General features: G+C 41.6%; 1 protein-coding gene across 3 annotated transcripts in view; it reads left to right on the forward strand.

Annotated features, from left to right (window-relative positions):
* Window positions 1-23775, forward strand: part of Meis1 (Meis homeobox 1) — a 140844-nt gene that overhangs the window by 55675 nt on the left and 61394 nt on the right. The gene's annotated exons all lie outside the window — the stretch shown is intronic.

Here is a 23775-nt window from a genome sequence, read left to right on the forward strand (position 1 = left end):
TGCAGAGGTTTCCTTTTTCTAAAATAAACAGACCCCAGTGGCTTACCTGCCAAATTCATGTTTCCAAAGTTAATTCTTCCTGATGTTTTTTTTTTTTCCTATTTGAGAAGATTACACTGCTGCAGCCCTGCTAAAAGGGATGTATTATTTGAAGCCATTTCATTGTTTTTAAGAATCATTGTTTGTGGTGTAATCCTTTTAAAGATCTAGCCAGTGCTCACTTGCCTGCATAGAGAATACACTCTACTCTGGGCAGCCCCATTCACTTGGTCCTCAGAAAACAGATATTTAATTGTTACAGCAAAGGGTTTTTAACAAACCAACTCTGGTGCACAGGTCGCAGAGCCAGCCTTAGCTAACTAGGAAAGCAAGTGTCTTGCCTCTTGAAGCTTGTGAGCATCCCACTTGGTACAGCACCCTGGGTAAAGATTTGAATTGTTTTGAAGCTTAGGCACATGAAAGGAGGATTTTTTTATACCGATTCCTCTAGCTGGTGCCTCTCAGGGGTTGTATTGCACTAAGATGTATCAACAATTGTTAATCTGAACTCTCAGCCAATTTGCTTAAATGTTGGAAGCTGGCAAGATGTGGAGCATACAATGGCATTGCCGAGAATTTCACTGTGGTCCCAGTCAAGTGCAGAGGGTTGCTAGAGCATTGTGCTAATTTTAGCCTACAAAGAGGATGAAGATAAACTGCCATATGCTGTCCTGTTGATAATATTCAAGTGCAAAATATTCCATAGAGAGTCTTATTGTCTCAGTTAGGGAAGCTTGGGTGAGAGTTAAGCAAATTTCTGCTCAGTAGGTTTATACGAAATAATGAAGTAAAACAATTCTCAAATGTAGGTAGATGAAATCTGCTAAATTTATTTTGGTTTCATTGACTTTCATGGGAGTTGACAGAATTAGTTTTGGTTTTATATTTGATCCAATTGTATCTATTTTTTCACATGTAAATCTTACAAATCAATCTGAATAAATATTGATCTCTTTCAGAGTGGCAAAAATATATAGTTTGGAATGCACAAAACTGCTTAAAAGACAGCATTCCTTGAAGTCCAATAAAGGAATAAAGTGATCTGTTCAACTGGTTTAAAATAATCCTTTAAAAAGCCCCTTTACAGATGAAAAAGTCAAACTCCATCACCTTTCCACGTTTGGTAGATCCCAGCTCTACAGTTTCACTGAAGAGAGCTTGGCCTACTTATTTGTCACTGAGACCACTTCACAGTAAAGGAATTCTTAACTCCAGAAAACCTGAGAAAAATCCAACAAGCACAGCACATTTGCAGATGAGGACAGAGCGTGGAGAGGAGTTCTGAGGCTGCGGCTTTGTGTTAACAACTGGTGAAAAGCTTGACCTCCCAGTGACCTAGGTCAAACAAACCCCCAACTCAAGAGCTCTCCTCTAACACGCAAGAGGACCAAAAGAGGCCACGGCTATAAAATGAGGCTATGGACATGCAAGCTAACTTTCTTAAAATTTCAGTCCACACGTCTGTGGGGAGACCTGATGGCCAAGGGGTCACCCCTCCTCAGCTTTCTCTGTCTGTCTCTGTCTATCTCTGTTTCCTTCTATGACAGTGACCATGCACAGGTGTCCCTGCCATTCCTTAGCAATCTGATCTGGGGTATGATTCCGAGTTGAATGAACGGGCCGAGGGCCACTGATGGAAACATTTGATAGTGTGTAAAATAAACGCCCTGGCAAGGGGGAGCTGAGCAGGCTTCCATTGTTTGTCCCCACTTTGTTTTTATAGAGGTTCTCACAGGAACAAATAAATTGGAGTAAATAAAAGCAAAATAGCACTGTTAGTCATATCGTGGCCTCACACATGCTCGCAAGTCAACTTGGGCAGGAAACTAGCAGAGGTCTGTTCCCTCCCATTTACGTTGCATCTTTATCTCTCAGGTCATTGTTTGCCTGCTGAGTGCTTAAACCTCAACTTCCCAAGTAAAAGCTTCCTGTTGCTTTTAAATATAGTTTTCTTACAACAACAAGAAAAAAAAATGCATAAAGGAAGCCAACCTGGGGGGTTGGGGTGAGATAGAGAAGAAGAAAACAGGTCTTGTCCAATGTGACTGTAAAGCACTGCTCAGAAGCATGGGGCTGGCAAGTCTGGACTCCATAATGGCCTTCTACGGAACACAGCTGTCGGAACCATCCCCTGCCTTCTCTTGAGGTCAGAGGTGAAGCAGGACTGCAACATGTCCAGTGTTCCTCATGTCTCCCTAGTGCTGTCTTCATGTGGCTGGGTTTTGGACCTCATTTGTGGCTGGACATTTCTGCCCTTTTCAATCGCAAGTCAGAAAAGGACTTGTCTTTCATTTCGTGTGCTCACTGTGAGGTCCTTTCATGTCACTATGTCCGAAAATAATGGTGTGCATCTCATAGAAGGTCCATCAGAGTCCACCTCAATGGACAGGGCTTGCTCTGAGACTTCCTGTAGTTTGGGAGGAGAGTGGGGCGGTTTTCTCAGGCTTGGATATAAACAACATTGTTTATGCTGTTTCCACTTTCCTAACCCTCTGTTTGTGCAGGCCCTAAAACAAGTGAATCTGTTTTGAATTTTAAAAAAATTAGTGTATGTTTTCAGAACCAATCTATCAAGTTAGACCAAGCACTGCCATCAGAATGCATGGTTGGGAGTTACCAAATTCTGGCTTTCAAAACTTACTTGACAGCCATTTAAACTGCTGGCTCAGTAATCACGGGGTGTTTGGGACTTAGTATATCCCTTTTAATCCCATGATGGAAGTGGTTCATTTGGATCTGATTCTCCTGTGCATTGTCTGATATGCAGAAAGCCACACCACCAGAGCCACAGCTTTCAAAGGAATTTCCATACTGCTAAGATGTGGATGGGCATTGTGAAAGTAGAGTTTACTGTGGGTATTTGATTACAAATCTGTCATAAATTGCTAGTTGTACAGCGAATTAAGTATGAAAGGGAAGAAAGCTGATTAAAACACAAAAGCAATGAGAATGTGTGTGTGTGTGTGTGTGTGTGTGTGTGTGTGTGTGTTAATGTGTGAGAGTATAAGGGAGAAAGGTCAAGAAGAGGGTGGCTTCAGGGGCACTGTAGTATGCACATATGAGGAAGGCTTTGAACAGTTTTAGTCCCATGAAAGCAGAAGAGACAGCCAGCTTGTTGTGAATCCCTACCACTTTTAGTCTGTCTAACTGGCTCAGCCTATGCAGGCACAATTGTATGTATTCTGTAGGCATCAGAGAATGGCACATGCCTGCAGGTGGTTTGAGCACAGAAGCACAGGAAGCAGACCTCCTTGGTAGGTTTCTCAAGTGGGACTGTGGTTGGATGCTGAGATCTTGATCCCCAATCCAGCTTGGTTTCCCGAGTTCCATGCAACATACACATGGCTGATTTACTAGGTTGCATTTCACTATCCTACCCTGGAAAGCTATCTTTTGGACAACTAAACTACAAGGCTGCTCCTATTCCTGTATGCAAGTCCTCAGCTGGTTCATTCAAGCATCCCAAACTACTTTCCACGTGTTCCTGGAGATGTCTGGAACCAGGCCACTGAGAACATCTTGGGAGACTGTGTAGATCTCATTTGATTGTTAAAGTGTTGCATGTAGGTGCTAGTGAAGTGTGACTAAAAGCTTGCCTCATTGCCTGAATTAGAATTGCATCTTTGTTGTACTGCTGAGTACATTGAGAGTCTGTTGCTACAACTTTGCCCATGCCTACAGACCACCCTCCATATTCATAAAGTAGGAAGCAAATATTGCACCAGGTGGTCTTTAAATTTTGGGGTACATTGAGGCCCATGATAGCAACGGCTGATGTTGCAGATCAGTATATAACCCATGAAATGCAGACTAAGTTCTATAAGCCCAGTGGTTCTGCGAGAGCAACTGCTATCCTTTAACACTCTGATGTAGCCATGTGTCTTAGTCAGGGTTTCTATTCCTGCACAAACATCATGACCAAAAAGCAAGTTGGGGAGGAAAGGGTTTATTCAGCTTATACTTCCACATTGCCGTTCACCACCAAAGAAAGTCAGGACTGAAACTCAAGCAGGTCAGGAAGCAGGAGCTGATGCAGAAGCCATGGAGGGATGTTCCTTACTGGCTTGCTTTTCCTGGCTTGCTCAGCCTGCTCTCTTATAGAACCCAAGACTTCCAGCCCAGGGATGACACCACCCACAAGGGACCCTACCCCCTTGATCACTAGTTGAGAAAATGCCCCACAGCTGGATCTCATGGAGGCACTTCCCCAACTGAAGCTCACTTCTCTGTGATAACTCCAGCCTGTGTCAAGTTGGTACACAAAACCAGCCAGTACACCATGGTTGTTGGAAAGACTGGTCTTTCCTTTTCCATCGTCTAATCTTGAAGGCATAAATTAGGACAGTTCATTGCTCAAGCCTCTGCTCTTCTGCAGAACTCTTCAAGCCATGGGATTAACATCTGGACAGGATCTATGTAGCGCAGTTCTGTTCCAACTCCTCACCTTCTAGCTTATCGTGGACCATATCAAGCTTATCAAGCTGTGATGTTTGCACCTTGTTTTCCAGTTGTGGGTTAGACCTCAAGTTACCTTAAGGACTGGGAAATTCCCATTTTGTTGTTCTTCCTGTGGTGGTTTTCTTAGAAACAATTCCTCTTTCTTCTGTGTCTTCAAAAGATGATGTTGATTTTCTCTCACTACCATCTCAATATCAATAATAAAGTAAAACAAGGGGTTATAATGACTTTCCATGGATCCTCTGGAGTCTTTTAAACAAATACCTTCAGTTGTGTTATTTCTGCCATTACAAATAAACAGGAACAAAATATTTATGCTGCCCTACACTCTGCTGTCATCATTTTTCTCTAATACAGCTGATAATACACAAACAGCTAAAATTACCAATATTCTTCATTAAATGTAAAATGATCATCTTAACTTTGAGTAGCCCATGCCATACTAAGTCAGACTGAGAGAGAAAGAGAGAGAGAAAGAGAGAGAGAGAGAGAGAGAGAGAGAGAGAGAGAGAGAGAGTTAGTTTAGAAGTTCCTGGAAAGCATGGTATCTTCAACACGTGTAGGTGGTGATGCCATAGGCGGCATGAAATACAGGTTTAACCAGGTGAGCGGCATACATTGGTGGTGAAAACAAATGGCAGACTGTAAGAAGTGCTCTCAAGATTTCTTCTGCTTTCAGTCAGCTGAGTCAACCAAGCAATTCACTGTTTCCCTGTGCAAATGAGGACTTAGCAAAATCTAGAATATATGACCAAATTCTTGCTAACTTTTCTGGTGAGTTCTGATTTTCATATACATATATATGTATATTTATTAAATGTAAAATACATTACATGTATGGCAAATCCATACATATATACATATGTGTGTATGTGTATGTGTGTGTGAGAAATGGAACAAATGGGAGGTAAGAAATTGTACGTGTTTTCTGTAGAGAAAAAAGTCTTTAAAAGGCAATGACACTTTCCTGTGGCCCCCCATCTCCTGCAAACTACTTTAAATAATTGTAGAAATGTTTAAGTAGATTTGACTTCAGTTTGCTGTTCTTTCAACCAACACTGACTGCTTGCCAGTGTCATGCCATCAAGAATACAGTGGGTGTTGTTGCATATAAACAGACCATGGATAGAGTGTAATGCCAGCACATGGAAATGAACCTATCCTTGTTAGAAAAAACTGGAAGTGTGTGCAAAGAAAGGGGCACTTTACAGCATGACATGTATCCCCAGGTTTCCACAACCTTTTTGTTGCTGGCTCTCACACCTACCTGTATTATGAAGGAGCTAGTCCCTTTTCACCAGCAGCTTTTTTACAGACCAAGGAAGAGAGAGTCTCAATAGAATTGAGACACTTCAGAAAGATGCTGTAGGAAGTAGTAGCAGGCATATGACTTCAGTCCCAGCTGTGACCTGAAGTTTAGACAAAAATTCATGTATTTGGAGAAGTGGGGGTATTATAAGGATGAGCAACAGGGGCCCAATGTGATGACATCATTGTTTGACCGCTTGGGAATTTGCTCTTGATTCATTGCCCACTTCCAGAAAGCCTGGCCTGAAACCACCATCCCGAATCCCAACAGCCTGCAACTACAGAACATCCACAATCCTTTTGTAAAATTAATGTATTATTATTTTAATAATAACAAGCAAGTATAGAAGAGAGGCCATGAATATGACCTCTTAGAATAGCTCCATAATTTCCTTTAAAACAGGAAGTTCACGAGAATGGGAAAAGTGGTCCATGGATAAAGTAGTCACATGAATTGGATCTCCAGAATACACATAGGGGTAGACAGAAAGAACTGACCCCACAAAGCTGCTCTCTGACCCTCACATGTAACCTGTGGCATATGTAACTGCCCACTCCTGACATCATATACACCCACAATAATTTAAATTTTAAAATGAGAAAAATCTCATTTTATCCTTTGAAACTGTTTAAGCTTCTCTGGCTTTCCTTTACCTTCCTACTGCATGATTCTTAAAAATTGGATTTTTTTTTAATCAGCTCATACTTGGGTCTTTCAGCTTTAAAAGAAGCATAGCCAGTTCTGGGCAGCCAGCAGAGACCCACTATCCAACTTGCCAGTCACCTGCTGGGATCAGGCAACTCTTCTTGCATTGCCTGGATCACACAAGAGGAGACTTGAGGCAGCTGGTTATAGAGATGCTGAACTTATAAGGCCTTTCTTCTCCCATGCTTCTGAATGAAAGAATTCTTTGGATAAGAGTGAGGACCAAGGAGGATGGCTGAATTTTCCACTCCTACCTTTGGTATCCTGTATGGAAATAATTCTCTCACAGACTACCTGGATTGGGACAGACTTGGCACAATTTACCAGTTTTAAGTTTCAGGTGAGAAGAAGGTAAGGAGATGGTGAGGATTTGCAGGGACTTACTAGAACCCCAGCACCACAGAGCAGAAACACCCCCTTATTAAGAGGAATGCAGCCATGGAGTGCTTAACCTGGATATAGAACTTGGCCTCTGTACAGACAGCTGGGTGGTCCAAGACAGAGTGTCCAAAGGGTTTAGCAAGTTTGGGCCTGGCATTTTGGCATACCCCATCTGTTAGGTGGGGCCAGAAGCAAGGAATTCTAGGCCACAGGCCAACTCAGAAGTCAGACAGGCCTGGGGTTGGCATTATGAGGTCTGTTTGTGAGGACATGGCCATTGCTCATTCAGTCCTGGTGAAAGGGGGCTATGGAGGGTCAAGGGATGGACCTTTTCCCAGCTGAGGTAGTGTTAGGGTCACACTTGGGTCCCGATTGAAGCTGAGCTTTCTGTACTTTCTTACTCCAGAGAGATTTCAATTGGTGTCCCTTGACATCACTGCTGAAAGCCTCCTGTCACCTCCACATCTTTGGGCTGTGCTGAACATGGTTTCCATGGGAAACACCACTGTCTCTTGGTGTGGGGCACGCATGCGCTTCTGCTCTAGGCTGGTGTTTCAAGAGGTAGCTAGCTAGCTTGTTTGAGTTTCTGTATTCCTCTGCCTAGGGGGCGGAAGATGTGTGTCCTCTTGTGACACAAAAATACTGAGAAAAACTAAAACAAAACAGAAACCCCCTAAATTCCCTCTGACCTTCCTTTCTGTCCCTATTTCCCTCTTCTCGCGCTCCCCAGTCTGCCGTGCCTGCGCAGTGTGAACTTCTAATACCACAGAGCCAGAGGGTCTCAGATGAGGAAACACAGCTGCTGCTTTTCTCATCAGCCCATGTTCAGCTTTCAGTGTAGAGAGATCCTTGACGATGCTCTGGTAGGACTGGAAAGTTCAGGCACAGACACACACACAATTATTTCAACAGTGGCTTTTCCAGGGGCCCCTAGAATAGGAAGTGTGTGTCTCAGCTGGGGAAGGTTCCTTTTCCCTTCCACCACAAATATGGAGCATACTGTCTGTTTTTAAATTAGGATGTTCTCCTTGCTGCTTGGAGGTAAGTTCGGGCAAATTCTTGCAAGGTTTTATAATGCAGCTTTACAAAGAACTAAAGCTTCCCATTCTGGTGAACTTCCCGGATCGGTGAACACTTACCACTGTTCTTCTTTGTTTCAAGGTTTTTCACACTGAGCCCTGCTCACTTCCTCCAACTCAGGTGCACAGAAGCGCCTCCCTCCTTGTGTGTCTCCCTTCCTAGAAAATCAGATAAGACTCCTGGGAAGTTTGCTAGGCTGTGATGGCCCGTAGCAATGAATGGGGAAGGGCTGTTGACACTCTTCAAGAGTTTCTAGAGGTCAGAGAAGGGCCAGGTTTGGCGTTATCTTATCTAAGGGGGTTAAAAGGGAAGGGTGGTGGTGCTGGAATGATTAGGAGGTTAGCCTGGTGTCAGACCTGAGTTCAAATCTACAAAGGCTTGTACTCTTTATCTGTGGCCTGTTCCCAGAGTAAGATAGGACCGTTCAGAGAAGCGCCCTGAAGGTTTCTGGTCTCTGTGCAGCCAGAGTCTGCAGTTAATGGGCTATTTCTGTCAGCTTCTAAGGCACTTAGTAAATCACAAAGCCGTAGTAAATCAATTTTGATTTTGATTTTCGTCTTTTGGTGTTGGTTTTAGGAGACAGGGTTTTTCTCTGGAGCACATGCTGGCTTCAGGTTCAAGTGGTTCTCTTGCCTCAGCTTGACTGCAGGGACTGTAGTTATGATATCACATGCCAGGCTTTAAGTTAGGATTTTTTTTTAAGGATTTTTTTGTTGTTCTTGTTTCTTATCACGAACAAATGAATTTTAACTTCTAAAATTTTCACAAGTATTATTTTACCTAAGCTCAGTGCCATGCTTGGTATCAGATATCAAGTGAACGTTCTGGGACCATTCCTTTTTTAGCCTTTCTGTCAATTCTGACTACTTAGACCAACTCTTCTTACACTCTTTCCACAGGACACACCTTTCTGCTGGAAAATTTTTTACATGACCCCAGATGTATACAACTGACATAGCAATGGAATATTTATTGTTAATAATCACATAAGAAATTTATTGTAAGGCAATTCTTTGGTATACTATAATTTTACCATTTTGTTAAAGATGATAGCAAATTTGCATAGTTATGAAATGGACAAGACTGAGTGGGAGGGGGATTGCCCAGAATGTTTTGGCTGTAGGTTCAATCTCCAAGTGGATGCACTTGGTTAGTTTTACATTAAGAATTAAGTTATAGCAGGGGCCAGAGTCTTCCACAGTTTTCAGAGATGATTGATATTTTTCACTTTATAACCATCAATGCCGAGAACACTGCTTTGTACAGATATATATATAGTATAAAGTAGTAGAAGGTTAGAGTCATTTTAAAAATGTCCCTGACTGCTGGAAATTCTATCCTAACCCCAAGTGATGTTTTAGAAATCTTTATTTTTATTTTTGTAGTTGTGTGTGTGTGCATGTGTGTAGGCAAGTCTGTGAAGGTCAAAAGACAACTTTGCAGAGTTGGCTCCCTCCTACCATGAGAATTCTGGCATGAGGCTCTGGTCATCAGGCTTGCCATCAACTGTACTTAGCTCTGAGCCATCTGGCAGGTCCTCATTTAATAATTTTTGTTTAAATGGAAATCAAGTTAGCAACTCAAACAGCAATTTTTAAAATGAAACACAATATAATCCAGATAGCTAATCTGCTGCATGCTGAGCATTGATGTCAGGAAAAATATTGCATTTTGTTTTCCATAATTAAAATATTATGTTTCTAAAAGAGCAGAGCACTTCATGTGTGCATGTGTGTATGCACTGTGTGCGTGTGATTATATATATGTTTATGTGAGTGCCTGTATGCATGCCTGTGCTTGTGTGTGTATGTGTGAGCATGTTTGTGTGCATGTGCATGAGTGCATGTGTGTGAGTGTGTGCATGTATGTGTATGTGTGTGTGCATGCATGCACGAATGTGTGTGTGTGTGTGTGTGTGGTGAAAACCTTGTAATTTTTAACAGCAATCTTGGTCCCATACGGAGTGGCTTAAGCTTCATTCTTTGTGAGTTTTCTTTTTACTAAATGTGTTTATTGGGTGTCCAGACCAAGGTTGCAGTGAAGTTTCATGATGCAACATGGTCAAGTGCTCCCAGAAACACCTGAGATTCATTTGACATAGGGTTTGAATAAATTTTTTATTTATTCTATGTTTGGAAACTTTTTACTGTAACACACACACACACACACACACACACACACACATACACATCAATCTCTACATTCAGTCACATGATCTCATAGGGTCATGACCCACAATTTAAGAAACTATGACCCAGATGAGGATGAAAAGCCATTTTCCTATGGTGTATCTTATTTTTATATCTTAAAGAGAACTTTGTCCATGTTAATCAAACAGAACCCTCTGTTTTACAACAGGACAATTTATAGATTAATCTGTTTCATGAGAGAACTAACAGCCTGTTCTGTGTTCTCTTTTATATGTGTTTTCCCTTTCTGTAGTTTCTGTTATCCATACTCCAAAAAAAAAAAAAAAAAAAAAAAAACATTAGGTGGAAGTTTCCAGAAATAAACAGTTGATAATTATTAAGTAAATTTTATTGCAATCTACTGTTTATAGTTGTTTAATTTCACGATTAGTCATTGTTAATCCCTTCTGGTGTCAACTTTACAAGTTGAGCTTTATTTTAAAGATGTGTGCAGAGAAGAGAACAGGGCACACAGAGGCCTGCGGAGTTCCTGGCTTCTGACAGCTGCTGGTTTGTTAAAGGAGCCTATGAGGACTTGGGAGTACTGAAAACTTCTCTTGCCATTATCACTGTGCCCAGAAGCTGCTTGGTTTCGTGGTGGCCTGTCTAGGCAGCATGGCTACTTATTTTTCTCTGAAGCACACTTACTTAAAAACACACTTCAGGGTTCCTTAAGAAAAGGGGTGGGGTGGGGGAGGACAGGAAGAGAAAAAAAAGAAAAGGAAGCTTGCAATGATAGGAGAGCAGAGTAGATGGATGTTTTGGGGAGATTTAGCTCTTAGGAATTTGAGTGGAGAGAGATGACAAAGGCAGCAGAAAGTTTCAGAAGAAGGATTTAAACTGGCATCCCCTGCTCAAAGAGGAAAATACAGAAGCACTCACTCAATGAGCTAAGCTCTGCCTGCCAGGTGAAATAGCAAACATTTTTTAGTATCCCACCCCCTACCACGTGGCCAGTAAATCTAAGCAGCAAATCCAACAACTAGGTTTACTGCTTCCAGAGGGGTAGAAGGGAGGCTCCAAGCTTGAGGCAGCACCCATCTTCCCTGCTTAGCCTCACAATCTGATTTGAAAAGCTAAACTACTCTCTTATGATACCTGCACAGTAGGAGTAAGACAGGGTACCAGGCATGACGGAGAGATGAGACTGAAGCTGCCTTCTTCCACAAGTCAATCAGTTAACCTTGGTGATGCTCTGACGCAGAACCAGTAGGTGCAGGAAGGCTCTTCCTTACACCAAGTGGCCAGAGCAGTTCCCATGTTTCTCGTGAGGGAGGTATGCACATGCACCTGACACATTTCTGACTCTATTCGTCCAGATGGGAAGATCCTTTGTAATCTTGTTGAGAGACCCACACCCATGGACAGGTGCTGCAATAGCTATGGGCCTGGGGGGTAACATAAAGAGTGCACTGAATCCATGTCTACAGTTAACAAAATCGAAGATACCTACTCGAACAAGAAAGTTGGAGTGTCTGGTTTTCTCTAGAAAGCCCCTTTTATTTTTACTGTGTCCACTAAAGTTGCCAGTGTGCACAATGTGCTTATTTGGAAAGGCAAGCACTTGTACCTAATTAACTGAGTCACTAGTATGAGTGCCACTACAAGTCCACAAAAGAGCTGGAACCTCCAGAAGGAAACAAGCTTAGGTACTGTAATAGATGCACACTCGGGATTCTCAGCTTTCTACACAGTTGAATTTTTTAAGTGGTTTTACAATAAGAGAGCCATAAGGTTTTTATCGTCCATTAACCTTCATCTCAGCCATTTCTTCTTCCTCAATTATATTTAACATATTTAGCATTTCCTAATTCTTTAAATAGCCGCTGCTCCATTTTTCAGAGCTTTGCCCCAACTGACTCTAAAATAATCTAGCTGGACAGAGTGGAATCTCTTCCCTCTCTGTCCATCTTGAACATTTCCTCTTCCTCAGCTTCTTGCCCTGGGATCCTTATTATTATTATTATTTTATTTGTGATTCCTATGATTTTATTTTCTGGGTTCCATCTTCAGACAGCTGTGGTCCTATCTCCCCACTGCTGACATCTTCCCTCATACTTCCTGACCACTAAGAACAGAATGAAAAGCATCAGGGAGGATGAGTACCCAGGAGTGCCTTGAAGGTGGATGTCCAGGAAGCTAAGAAGTGAGAGGATGGAGTTGCAACATATTACCATGCTATGTAGGGAAGAGAAGGCACATGGAGAAAAGCTCCTACAGAATGCAGACATGCCACCTGACTTCCCCATGTCCCTCAAGAATGATGTGGCTCTCGTGCACTTTTTAAAATGTTACAACTTCTAGAGATGTTTTTGGTGAAAATGTTTTAAGACTGTAATACATTCTGCCACATATGAATATAACAAGTATTTTAATATGATTTGAAGCCAGTAGACACATGAGTTATAGTCCTGTGGTGTTGTTTCTTTTTATGAAGCCCCTGAAGCATATAGAGGGCTATTTTTCACTATGCTGACATTCCCCTGTGTAACTGCTTCTTTAGTTCTTATTCTTTTGTCTTGTTATCAGGTTATACTTTCACAAAGCTTTCAGCCTGCAAACTGTGAGACAGAGACCTGGAGGAGCAAGCCTTTGAGAAGCGCCTCTGCAGTGAGCATAGCTCCCCTGGTTCTGTTCTACCTTAGTTCTTCACAAACTTACTTGTGTGAAAACCACTAGTGCTGAGCTCTTGCTCATCCTCGACAATGTTGGCTTGTTTGGTCTACAGCTGTGCAAGGAATGGGTCTTGGAAAACAAAACAAAACAAAACAAAAAAACAACAAATAAAACTCACTCTTTTGACATTTTCTAGGCAGCTAACCTGTAAAAGTTTTTCTTCCAATCTGAATTTTAGAAACTGGCTTTTATTGTACTTTCCAAGCATATCCTATATACTTTAGATAAAGAAGATCTATCCTACCTATGAAAGGTATGCTCGCATGCATGCTCACATACACACACACAGACACCACAAATGCACACTCTGATAAATACTAAATATATATGTGTATGTGTATGTATTTCGGCCATTGCATGCCTGTCTATAAAATTCCATGTATGACATGTTCCCCTTTTAAATGTATATTGTTATGGTTGAATAGAGCCTTGTAGGCATTCATTAACACAGGGTGACTCACTTCTTGCGAAGCCATTTCAAACAATGGTGTGTGTTACTAAGATATGTTTATGCAGCTGTCAAGGCTTTGGTTCTTGGTATACTCCTAAGTGGCTGGTTCTGAACATGTTTTCATGGCTTTTCCTTCACATTTGCAAGTGTGTTTGACTAGAGGTCTTTCCATTTTGTTCTGCTGTTAGAGTCAATATACAAATTTCAGTGATAGCTTGCAGCAGGCTCACATCTGCAAGTGTCTAACATTCCATTAAGAAGTTCTACAGTTTTTACAAAGACTATCTATAGTGTTTAGTTGTTTTAAAAAAAACTGAACAGATAAAAAAATAAGTAAAATATATTTTCTCTTTATGGTCATCATTGCTATTTGTCCTGTGTGTAGAAAACTAATTTGATGCAGTTCCTCTAAGGGAGAATAAAGTTAAAATACCATATTTGGTTTCTTAAAAAGAAAAAAAAATTCTTGCCTTAAAAGAACCAAACACAGTAAGTGATTCAAGGGGTTGGGGGAAGCACTGCAAAGCTACTTGATTTTTTAGTTTATGTTACATCTGTCCATAGTACCCTACTTCAATGAACACTAACTCATATAAATATATGATCTTGTGACTAATCTTGGGTGAATCTTCAGTACAAATGTGAGCTCTTCATTGGGCAGTTCTTGCATCTGTCCTGTAGAGGCTCTACAAAGCTTTGTTTAATTCCACCAGATGTGCTTTAAGGGTTTGGAATGGTTTTGTGCCTGTGTGTTTCACCAAAGTTCATAAACATTTTCATCCTGGATCTTGGTTATTTGGTTGGTTTTTCTCCACATTTCTCACCCCATTACATTTTATACGTTATTTGTGTTGACAGTAGAGAATCATGAAGTGATAGATGCTTAATTGAATGTGTTATCTATGCCAAAGAAATAATCCCAAATTTATTTCAACATACTGGCAATCCCCAACATACAAACACCCAAATTAAGACTGACCTACATATACACATGGATATTCTCTGGCTCCTATTTTCACTGTTACACACAGGGGATCATTTGTAGTGATGACAGTGTAGCTATATAAACTTGGCAGCTCCCTAAAGATGGTCAGGAGTAAAGGGCAGTGGGGGTAGTAGATTTGGAGTGTGTGTATGGGCTGGGGATGAGTTCTAATAGTCAGCTTTGAAATACACTGTACTCTTTTGTGAGACTAGTATAGATTGACTCTAAAAAGCCATCTTTGCCAACATGAGCTATATGCTTAACCCTTACTTACTTTAATTCAAATTCTGTGTTTAATGAGTCAGATTGACCTGCACGGACACATTTTATTTTATTTTTGGCCTTTGAGAGGAGAGTTCATGTAGCCTAGGCTACTCTAGACTTCATGATGTAGCCGAGGATGACCTTGGTCTTCTGAGCCTTTGCCTCCACTTTTCAAATGCTGGGATCACTGGTCTGTCCCACCACGCCAGCAACAAATATAATTTTAAAATGCATCATATTTACTGTTATTCCTTTCACATCTGAATCTTACTTCTGCATGCGTTCTACTGATACTCTGGTTGGCTCCACAAGTATGCAAGGGTGAACATTTGGGCTGATCAGAGAGGATGAGGCAAAATCTGAGGATGTGTATCTGGAAGGAGAAGAGCCCCAGGTATTGGGGCAGTTTAGGAATTCCAGGGAAGGGGTGCCAGGCAGTCAAACTGACACACAGAAAAGGAGATGCTAGGGACAATTGGAATGTTTAGCTTTTGTCAGTTTACAGAAATGTGAAAGGAAATGAACTTCCTCCTTGGGCTGGCATTGTTGGCTTCCTGCAACCCGAACTCACAGTATTGGCTTTACTTAACGCTGAGCTAACTTTGGGTCCTACAAACAATCTTAACTTGCATCTCTGAGGAAATGAAGTCTAGTTATCAATCAATTCCTGTTAGCATGCTGTGTGCTTCGGTTGCATTCTGTCTGAATGGACTTTTTGCTTCCCTTATCCCTTAGTCCTTTTTTTTTTAATTTATAAGGTTTTAAAACTCCATGCCATTTGTGTTTTTGTATAGGCATGCACATGTCACAGCAGGCATGTGGCAGTCAGAAGACAAGTTCTAGGAGTCAGTTCTGTGGACATTGGGCCTGTTAGCCTTGGCAGCTAGAGCATTCACTCATTGAACCGTTTCCCCAACCCCACCCTGCATTCTTCAGCCTTAGTTTGAAATTGTGGAGGGCGGTGTATGTGAAATGAACTAGCAAGAATCAGTGGAGTAAAGCTTTATTTGATGGAATTTGTGTAATATTCTGGTTCTAATAACTTCTGGCCCTAACAACTTCACAGATGCACCATGACAGGTCAGCATTCCCAGAACTATAGAGATTGATCCACAAGGATATAGCTCTTGTTCCTCCCAACTGTCCAGAATCATTGGTTCTACTGTTCCAGCAAGTTCTATGGCTGGGTTGTGCTGCATGAGGCCTTCTGGGCCTGTTCTTCCTATCCTATAGTCTAGAATGTTTCCATCTGTTCTCTGCCCTTGCTTTTGTCTACTCTTCAGATTTTTCTGCAAGCTCCCTCTAGCCTAGACCAGATCTTACTTCAGACACTCATGGAGTAGTATTGCTGTGTGATTAAGTACATGAGTTTAGAACTCAACATTTATCATTGTGAATATGTTGCTTAGCTTCTGTGTCCTCCTATTGGAATGCTTAATGGAAACCAAAACTCTTTCTCATGCTGTTCATAGTTTGTATACCATTCGAGTATTAGCCTTGCCTGGTTTTGCTTAGCTCCCAAGATTGGGTGAGCTGGGGCTTGTTCAGAGTGGTGTGGCTGAGATCTGTTGTTTGCCATTTGTGCTCTGCAAGGACATGGTACTCGGGCCACCATGTCCTTTGGTTAAGTGTGACGATAGTAGTAAGGGCTGTCGGTAATGATGGATTTATCAATAGCGAGATCACTTTAGAATGGGAAAATAAAGGCAGCACATCAGAGGAGGAGGTGTTTGCTTCAAGTGCGGAGTCATTTTCTTCTCTTAACTTTCTGTAGCTGTCCTGAGTCTGCTAATGGGTGGAATAACACTGAACTCTGTCCACAGTGGTTAACCACTAACACATTCTTGTCATCATTCAACACACTTAAATTCACCTAGCAAGGCAACATCTCATGACCAGTTTCAGGACAGCCAAATTTCAGCAACATTCAGAGCTGTTTTGAGTACCAGGAATAAGTGTATTTAGAGGAAATTTAATCTTTGTTTACTGCTGCTTTGCTTCGAGTCTCACCATGTAACCCTAGCTGGGCTTGAGTGCTTTGCTTTTCTGCCTCCATTTTCAGGTGCTGTAATTACAGCATGTGCCAATGGGCTGGCTGTAGAGCTGACCCTTGTTCTTGGCTCCTCCCCTTCTTCTTGGTGTGTCTGTACCACACACCAGTTGTGAAGACCATGCTGGACTTTGGCTCTGGGAGAGCAAGTGTCCACAACTAACTCCTTATCTTGGTTTTAATGAGAATCATCTCAAACTTTTCAAGAAAGCTGTGGGTGCTAGAACCTCCTTTGTTTCACTGTTTCTCCTTGGTCAATGGGGAATTTCTCTAAACTAAGAACAAGAATACATTAAATAACTGAGTTAAAGCAGAATTAGAGAAGGGAAGACCAGAAAGTAACAGAATCCTAATTAAAATTAAGCGTACAAGTTAATCATTGGTTTTGATCATTAAATGTTAGTAATATTAGATTCTGATTAGAAGATACCCAAATTACATTGTTCCTATTTAAAAACGTTAGCTGGTATGGTGGTACAGAATTTTAATTTCAGCACTCAGAAGGCAGAGGCAGGAGGATCTCTGTAAGTTCTAGGTCAGAATGGTCAAAATAGCAAGTTCTAGGACAGCCAAGACAACATCTTTAAACAAAGCAACAATGACAATAACAAAAATACTAAGACTTGAGGCTTTGGGATTTGCTTTTATATATCTGCCAAAAATTCTTCCCCTAGGTCACCTGAGATCGGACATGCCATTTGTCTCTACCACAGTACCAAGAACTGAGTCCTCAGATAACCCATTGCTGAAATAGTGCTGAGGCAGGTGTATGGAATACTGGGGGAAACAATGGTGTCATTTCTTGGAAAAGCTAAGAAAATCCAGAGTCCCAAGGAGTTTAGATTTATAACAGATGTTTAAAATGTGAATTTGGAGTCTAAGCTCAGGACTAAGTTGTCTCCTAAAGACAGTTGAATTTCTTTGCTACAGAAAAACTAGGAAATGAATAAAGTAGAGACAACACATATTTCATTAGGAAAATAAAAGGCGAGAGGAAACAAATAGCCTTTGCTTTATCTTTTAGTGTTGAACTCAGGAAAACTATACCAACCGCAAACTTCTTTAGTTAGGTAAGACATTCTAAGGGACAATTGCAGGAAGCACTGGCCTGCTTCTGAAGGACACAGTGAGCATTCTTGAGCATCTGATACTGTGGCTGCTAGGCTGCTTGCCCATGGTTAGCTCTTGCTTCTGAGAACACTTTCTAATTCTGGAGAATGCATATCTTTTATGCTTTCTTCACTATCAGATTTCACAAGTGAGGATTTTTTTTTTCCAAGCATTTTACTCATATACATCTTGAAAAGAAAAGTGACAGGTAGAAGTTGAAGTTAGGCTTTCTCTGCAGTGGGAAAAAATATATTTACCATTCACTAAAACACATTATTCTCTTTGTGTTGTGATGGCACTGGGATAGAAACAGACATGGGTATGACTTGAGCCCTGCTGTAATGAACTCAGGAGAACATGTCTAGAAGTTGATGGTCTTAGGAGAGTATGATGTATTGTCAGGTAGGAAACAGATGTGTGAATAAGAGAGAGAGGGGGGGGGAGGGAGGGAGGGAGAGAGAGAGAGAAAGAAAGAGAGAGAGAGAGAGAGAGAGAGAGAGAGAGAGAGAGAGAGAGAGACCACTCAGGGTTGTTTGTTTGAGTGACAATGGGTGAATAAGTCAGCCAGAGTCCATGAAATGCTTCATGTAGGAGACAGCAGTTGAACACAGCCTTCAAGGTCACCAAGAGGTTTGCCACCTTTCTGAGGAAAAAGAAGGAAGCCCATTGTGGGGAAAGAACTAACTGGAGAAGCCTCAAAGAACTGAGAGCTTCCACAGGCCCAGGACCAGGTGTGGAAGGTACCCTAGTACATTGAGTCTTGGCAAAATCTTTACTAAAAACTCACTTGGGAAAGAATCTGTCAAAGTCCCCAATGCCAGGCTAAAAGTTCTGACCTCCATTGTAAGGGCAAAGGAGCACCATGGAAGGTCTGGAAGTGCCAGGATGCCATGATCAGATATGTACTTCAAGAAAACACTTCTGACTGCGCTTGTGTGCTGGAGATGAAGGCTATACAGCTCCTGAGGATCTCTGAAGTATTTAGCAAATTCTTGAGAAAGGGGTGTCTGTAAATCTTGTTAGTTATCCTCTTAACATAACACAGAAACATTATTCTACTTGACTTTTGGGATCGAGAGAAGTGGGCTTGGGCTGTGTTCTTCCACAGTTTCTAACACTCCTAGGCATTGGGCACCCCTGCAAAGAAACCCAACTTTCCACATCGATAAGGCATTTGCACCAGTGACGAGAGAGAGTCTGGATTCAGCATGCTGAGGGGCCTCATTTACCCTGATAGATTTGCTGTGGAAGATGGAGAAGAAGGAAGCCCTTAATGTCCACAGTCACAACATACATAACCCTCCGGGCAGGAAGACTTCAGGTGGCTGTGCAATGATCATTCAGTCCATTTTCAGGGCAAAACAGAATTTCCCAAGGTTGCAGGCTACAACCAGTAACCAATGGTATGGGTTACTGCATCTAGGTATGTCTGAGGACAAGGCACTGTTATTCTGAAACCCTGCAAAAGAAGAAAAATAAAGGTCAAAAATCGGATGTGACCCTGAACTATGGAGTCTCCACACAAAGCTGTATATGAAAATGTTCTCGAATCTATGATTGTCTGATAACTTCCAGCAAAACAAGGGTGTCCCAACCTTATGCTTTCATTTGCCCTGGCAGTTGAAAGTCCAGCTCATTTCCTTAATTAGTTTTGCCTCTATGACCCAGAGGCCCTGGGACTCACATTTTTACCTGATAGCCCACTGACAGGCAGAGTTCCCATCAGTTGTGATGTAAATCTTAGGCTCTTTTTAAGGGTTTTGTTTTTGCCTCCCTACTGATGTATTTGGAGGAATGGCAGCCCTGGGAGAAAGGAAGAAGATAGTTTTACTGGGGGGGGGGGCGTTGTGTGCAGAGCTTGGACCTGCCTATAGAGGAATCCCCACTGACCTGGTCAGTCTGACCTATTGAATGGACTGAATACAATAAATGCTGTTTTATCCTGCCTTGAAAGGCAGGAGATAGCAGAGTCTAAATGCCTAGGCATGCTTAAATAGGCGGCATGGGATGTTTGAGATGAGTGTGTTTGAAATCTGAGCTCTCTGGCAGCCTGGGAGTTGCCACAGGTCACCTGCCTTGTTCCACAGGGACAAACCCAGGTCTCACTAGAGACTGTCCAGAGTGGAATTGTAGTACAAATTTCTTTCTTTGTTGGTTGGCCTCATCTACTGGAGCATGGCCTATAAAATTTTGTAAAAACAATTCTTAAATATTATTTGAAAGGGCAAATGGCCTTTGCTGAAAAGTTTGACAGTTTGACATATTGTGCATGGTTTTGATAGGTTGGAAACTGGAAAGTGTGGCTAAGAGTCTCCCCCTGCTTGTTAGAAGCCTAGTGTTGGTAGACTAGTATCTTTTTGTGGTGCAGAGTTCCTTTGCTTCTTGCAATCTGGCAATGAGTCTGCTTCAGTGATCTTCAATCCTTTTAGACTAATTTGTGAGAGAGCAGAAAAAAAAATAGCAGGCACCTTGGAATCCAGTGTCCAGAAGCACAGAGCCAGGTACTGCCAATTAATCATAGCAAGGCAGACTCCTCTAGAGTCCTCTGATAGCATCAGAACCTGTGCCCAGAGAGTCACAAAGGTTAGGGAAAGAAAGGAATGTGAGTGGCCTAGTCTGCTCTCATCAGAACCCGGGAAGTTGCAGGGAGTGGATTTCTACATTAGAATATTACATCCATGCAGCAGTGTGCACGCAGGCAGCCATTGCTGCCTCTGCATAGCCAAAGGCCATTTGCAGGAGCCTCTGGCCCCTCAGTCACTGGCCTACTAGTTAATTGCCACACGGACTTCATGACACATGGGCAGATAATATGACATTTTCGGTTTCTGTCACTAGCAAACGCCACAACGTTGCTTGCACTAGTTGCTAAGAAGCTGTCAAAAACCATTAGCAGTTGGCTAAAGTCGCCCTGTGGCATTTCCTCATAGCATCAGCAAAACGAGCATAAATCACCCACTGGAGCCCACTGCTACCCTAATGAGGCCGTAAGCTTGTTTATGGAGTAGCATCATTTTTATGATTATTTCCACCTTTTCAGTTTGCCTTCATTTGGCGGCAGGAGAAGTCAGCACCAGGAATGAAGTCACTGCTGACATTTTACAAATGGGCTTCAGAGCCCCTGCTTGCTGCCGTGTGGTCGGCCGTAGTTCTCCAAGTTTGTGTAGTGATCTTAAAAATAAATAAATAAATAAATAAATAAATAAATAAATAAATAAATAAAATAAAATAAGGAAATAAATCCTCCCGAGACCACATCGAGGTGACTGTATCAAATTGCGGAGTGAATTGAAATGCTAAAGGTACAATTGACCATTTAGACTCTCCTCTGAGGTCGAGACGCTGTGAGATCAATTTTCAATTTTAGAAAGTGGAAGAGGTTAAACAATTTATTAAAATCTATGAAAGTGTTTGCTTTCAGAATCCTCTGTTTTATTATGCTCTTCTTGGCCCCCATCTTCTCCATTTCCCTAACCGTGTTGGGAAGGAGCAAGGTTTATTGTTTTAGGCTTTCCGAACATGCACCAGTATTTACACTGGATTGAAAGCATTTGCTTCCAATGAAAATCTTGTCTTAGATTACAACCCAGCAGTGTAATTTCCCTCCCAGATGGGAGTAAAGTAGCTGTATTTGCCTAAAAACAGTAGGAAGAACAAACTGTGCATTAAGCCAGGGCTGTTTTTGGCTTGAGCTAATGATGTAACAGAAACCTTTTATTCAAGAGAGGTCACTGCCAGGGACTGAAGGGGTGATCTGGCTCCTGCCTGAAAGGCTTCTCCATTGTATCTCCATAAGTCTTCACTTAAAAAATCCTGTTCTTAATGCTTCTGCTTTCACACAGCAGAAATAAACAGGAAAGGTTCTGGGGAGTGTTACGCGTGGAATGCAGAAAGCCTCCCTCTCCTAATGGAGTCTAAACTTCAGGTGCCCTCAAGGCGTGCTTTCAGGAATTCTTTTGCCCGAGGTAATGGGAAGCTAAGGCTGCTTTAAGGCCTTGATTATCTATTAATGCACAAAGCTGGAAAAAAGTCATCTCCACTGGATTATGGTAGATATTTCCATAAATTATCAATGAATCCTCTTCTAGGCAGGCACTAGACTTTGCTTGCTAAATTAATCTGAAGGGGTTTGAGATGGATAAAAAGGCTGTTTTTGTGAAGGTGGAGACCTATCACGGAGAGGTGGGGAAAACAGTATTGGTAGGTTAGACACTTTTCATTTTTAATCGCTGAGCGAGTGGTACATGTCTCTTCCTGGGCCACCTTCTGCATATCGAAGGTGGGTTAGTTATTGCAAATGTAAATGCTGTGGAGCCGTTTTCTCTTCTCATGTTTCTTTAATGAATTGTTGTTTTATGTGGTGAATGGCTTCTCTGTAGAAGAAGCTTCTTTAAATACTGGACTTTCAAAGAATTTATTAGGCAAATCCAAGGGGATTTCATAACACTTGGTTATGCAAATAAAGGGTAGGCAGCGTTGACTTAGGTGTATGGGTGTCTGGTCCACCAAGGAACCCACCATGAACATATCCAGCCATGGGACTCTGAAAATCAGGACTTTCTCCTTTAGTTGGATGGGCTAATGGCTTTGGTGTTGAGGGTCTTTGTGATCTTTTCTAGAGAGAACTCAGTCTATGAGCCCAGGGAAACCTTCATGACTTATATAGATATTAAACTAAACTTATTATAGGTGTTTTATAAAAGTTTACATTACAAGAAGCTCTGCCAAAGCTCATGTTAGTAGTCGCTCTACTAACAGCCGAAATGTCAGAATCCATCTGCTCCCGACTAAAGGGAGTTTATCTCAGGACACATCAAGACAAGTGAAGCCACCAGGGGTCACTTTTCATATGTCACAAGGGTGGGACATGTGTTTCCTGATACAACAGTTGCAAACAATTGAAGATCTGCAGCATAACTGCTATAGGTGACTAGAATGAGCAAAATCCAACTAGCGATCCTTGTTGCACTGAGGACCTAGAGTAGCAACAAGCATGGGAAGAAGTAAAGCCATGTAAGAAAGTCTAACGCAAGTTCCAATAGGTAGTAGTCATCAAGCAGAGTGTCAAGTTCTTTGGACCGTAGGTTCCCAATGACTTTAATGGGATGAGTGTGTCCTGAGGTGTGGTTGCTGCCACACTTTGAAGCCTAGCTATTGTAGCGCTTCATTCTGGGCCCAGATCAATCAGTCCATTTCTAAAACTTACAGACAGGGCCTCAGGTAGCTCCCTGGTGAGAGGTGTCAGAGCACAACTGCTGATCAAGATAGTAGGTTAGTCCATTGTTATTTGTCCTTTGACTTTGGTGCAAAGATCAAAAATAGGTATTTCTAATGTAGAATTTGATATATATACATATATACAAACATATATGTGTATATATATGTATATATATTCCTATGTTTATATGTGTAACATTTTTCTCATCTTGTCATATATAGCATAATTAAAGGAATGCTGTATTATCATTTTACTGAGTCGCAGAGCTCAAGTATTTCCTAAAATAAGCAACTCAAGTGTTTATAACAAAAGTCAGTAGAAAAATTGGACCCATGTTACCTGGTGACCTCAGTGAGTGATCCTTGAGGAAAAATGTTTAGAAACTGCCCAGGTTATTTGTGCAATGCAATTCTAGCATTACTTTATTTTATTTCAATTGCAATTATTTTGTAATTAAAAAATATGTCAGGGGTTTTCCCTTACTGAATTTGATGCTCTTGCGACACTAAGCAAAATCATATCTCTCCTTTGAAGCACTCCATGACAAATTGCTTATGTGATGGATTGCCTGCATTTCCCATCCTGCTCCCACCCCAGCCGGTCTGAAGATAGATCACCTGTGGCCGCAGTTGCTGTATTAAATGCATCTTCTCACCAGTTGATGTCAGTGACTTTATATGGAGTTCAAATACCCAGGCAGAGACCCTTACCAGCCGTGCCACTACACTGAACTTCCCAGTAGAGGTATTATATATACTGGAATAATTACCATGGCAACAGAGCCACTCAAGAGATGGATATTTCCCTCCAGTCCTTTTGCCTTTATTATGGATCTTTGAAAGACTTTTTTTTTTTCTTTT

The sequence above is a fragment of the Mastomys coucha genome, unplaced genomic scaffold, assembly GCF_008632895.1.
Source record: "Mastomys coucha isolate ucsf_1 unplaced genomic scaffold, UCSF_Mcou_1 pScaffold22, whole genome shotgun sequence".
In the NCBI taxonomy this organism is placed as follows: Eukaryota; Metazoa; Chordata; class Mammalia; order Rodentia; family Muridae; genus Mastomys; species Mastomys coucha.